The sequence below is a fragment of the Pinus tabuliformis genome, chromosome 6, assembly GCF_031772625.1.
Source record: "Pinus tabuliformis cultivar Carrire ecotype Pingquan chromosome 6, CPIR1, whole genome shotgun sequence".
Taxonomy (NCBI): Eukaryota; Viridiplantae; Streptophyta; class Pinopsida; order Pinales; family Pinaceae; genus Pinus; species Pinus tabuliformis.
Genome location: NC_142292.1, coordinates 292,555,994 through 292,558,967, shown reverse-complemented (window position 1 = coordinate 292,558,967; position 2,974 = coordinate 292,555,994). Strand labels below are relative to the sequence as shown.

At 34.8% G+C, this 2,974-nt stretch overlaps 1 pseudogene; it reads right to left on the bottom strand.

The window, feature by feature from the left end:
- Positions 1-1,710: 1,710 nt before the first annotated feature.
- On the bottom strand, positions 1,711-2,673 carry LOC149258479 (ethylene-responsive transcription factor ERF024 pseudogene; annotated as a pseudogene).
- Positions 2,674-2,974: the final 301 nt, after the last annotated feature.

The following is a 2,974-nucleotide window of genomic DNA, read 5'->3' as shown; positions in this document are numbered from 1 at the left end:
TAAAAGAAGTACCCATGTAACTATTGCTTTTACTTGATTGATATTTGCCCTCCATCAGTTGGCATCAGCTTCAAAAGGCAGGGGTGGTCGAGCGAGAAAGCATCATTTTAATTAGAGCAATGCTCTTAGGGCTCTAACGGAACTGGAATGTTTTATTAAATTTATAAAAATTAAATATTAATAATAATTAGTATAATGACATAAATTAAATGTTTGATAAATGCTGATAGACATCAATTTATAATAATATTAAAATATTTATTTTACAATACATTCTACATCATTACTAATATATAAATTAAACTAACTCATATATATAGATTCTTATATTATATAGTTCTTCTCATATGACACATTATTATTTAATTAAAAGGTAAAATACTTACAGTTACCGTTAAGATAAAACTCAACCTTTGATTTGTGATGACTATTAAAAATATTTTAAAATATTTCATGGAGGTTAAATCTCCTATCCATCTAATAAATATTGATAATTAAATTAAAATTCTAGAAACTCTATTCCATAATCTCTCTTTTAGATCATGACTTTTATAAACAAAATTATTTTTACATATCAATTTGATATTTAACTTAACTATGATTTTAAAAATAAATTATTATTTAGTACAATTTGAATAGACTAAATAATTTAAAACATATATTTCTTCTTAAAACATTAAGCAACATTTAAAACATTAAAAATTGAATTTTAGAAAAGAACATTTTAACAGCAAATGTACATCTCCTTAAATTTTACCAATCAAATAGCCATACAAAAACATTTAATATATATATTATAAAAAATAAAACCTATATTAATATTAAACATTCCCTACATCATTGTTACATTCATTCTAATGGATTAGTAATGACACATTTTTTTATCGGTTAGACTTCTTAACCAAAAACAGATAATGTTAATTAACGGCAGATAAGTTCAGATATCTAGGGGCTGGATAGGCATGTTTTTAGCTAGATATTAAGTGCAATTTTATATAACAAAATTGCAATTTTTTTATTTTAAAAATAAATATAACGGTTAAGAGTATGAATTTTTTTTTAAATCGTTATATTGTGATAGGTTTAAAATCAGAAGGATAAAATATGTATATATGTTTTTTTAATTTTAGCAGTCAAATCACTATAAAAAAGTGGGTTCTTTGTTTTACAAACAAAAAATCTTATACACCAATTTAATGTCTAGCTTAAAGATAACTTTAAAATTAAATGATAATAATCATAATAATAATAATAATAAAATAATTAATACCAAACTTTAAAATTGCAGAGAGATAACACATATTTATATTTATGGTCAGACTGGTATGAGACGGTGACTGGCAACGCAAGATTTTAATTAACTTGTAAACACAGCTTACCGTGCCTCAAATAAAAGTTCATCTCCTTTTCAGACCATTTTCCCAACAGTATTTTGGCTGAAAAAGCGATATGTGCAGTATCAACATCGCAAAACTACAATCTAGTTGTTTGAAAATGCAATTGAGGGGTTTTGCCAGATCTCTGAGTCCACCCAAAATACCAAACCTGCAATCCCAAATTTCGGTTTACTTATCCCTCAGTCATAATAACCGGACCGGATTGTAGAGAGAGGCCGATGTCACCTAAAAGCTGCCTATTTACCAAATAGGTATCTATATAAGAAAGATAAACCCAACTGAACAACTTGAATTCAATTCATGATCAAAATAATAATCAAAATAATAACAAAATGAAAACCTAGGTTTCTTGTAAACGAAATTCAAATTCAACTACAATAGTCACGCATATGTGACACACGATTTCAATTGTTGCAAACGAAATCGGATCCACTTCCAGTTGAATCTGACAAAAAGACGTTCTTTGTAGGAAGAGGTTCAAGGTTTATTAATAGTTCCAAAGAGATGTTTCCGGAGAGATTGATCCATGTACATCATAAAAATTATCAGCAGCACTGTAATTATCTTGTTCCACCATCCATGGAGGAGGTACCAATAGACCCGCTGCCATGTTTCGCACAATATTGGGCAGATCCAACACTATATCGTCCTCTATGCTCATCCACTCGTTCCCCGAAAGAAAACTCGAAACCCAATCCGAATTGGACCCGCAAACTGCTGCTGCTTCTTCATTATTCCCCGACTCTGCAAGGATCACAGTGTGTGCATCACTAGGGATCGCATTGTTCATCCCCACGGGGTCAAGGGATCGATCCTCACTGCGATCTTCTTCTGAAGGAATGTTGAACTCAGCCGCAGCGACCGCGGCAGCGGCCTGGATGTCCTTGGGGGACAATGTGGCCGGGCGAGGCAACGACGAGGCGATGTGCGGAAAATTGAGGAACGCGGATTTCCCCTTGATGCTCAGAGCCGCTACGTCGTGGGCTCGAGCCGCCATCTCTGGTGTGGGGAATGTCCCCAGCCAAATTCTGGACTTCTTCTTACGCTCTCGAATCTCTGAAACCCATCTGCCCCAACTTCTCATTCTCACGCCTCTGTAATCAGCGTGCCGCTTTCCTTTAAATTTCACACCTTGCTCCTCATCTCCATTACACAAGGCAGACTCCACTTCGCCAGGCTCGTCTACATTATTAATCTCCTCTGCACGACGCTTACGCATTCTATTGTGCATTAATCTCCGCGTAGAATCGGAGGCGGAGCTTCCAGTGGAAGCGGATTCAGCCGCGTTGAATATGGAAGATATACAGTTGCCATCACAGTAATCAGAAAATGAAGGAGGAGAAGCAGAATGTGCACGGGGACTACGGGCATGCTCATGTTCATCCAAAGCGGTACGCGATGATTCGAAGGGAAAAGCCATGACGCAATCTCTCACCCGTGGAATGTGTAGTGTAAGTAGGCATATATATATATATATACAAGGAACTTTCCAGTGTAGTTCGCTAACCGCGATTAAGTGGGTTTGCAATGTGCACATTGCAATTATATTACGCTAGTTGCTCCGTCCGTACAAAACA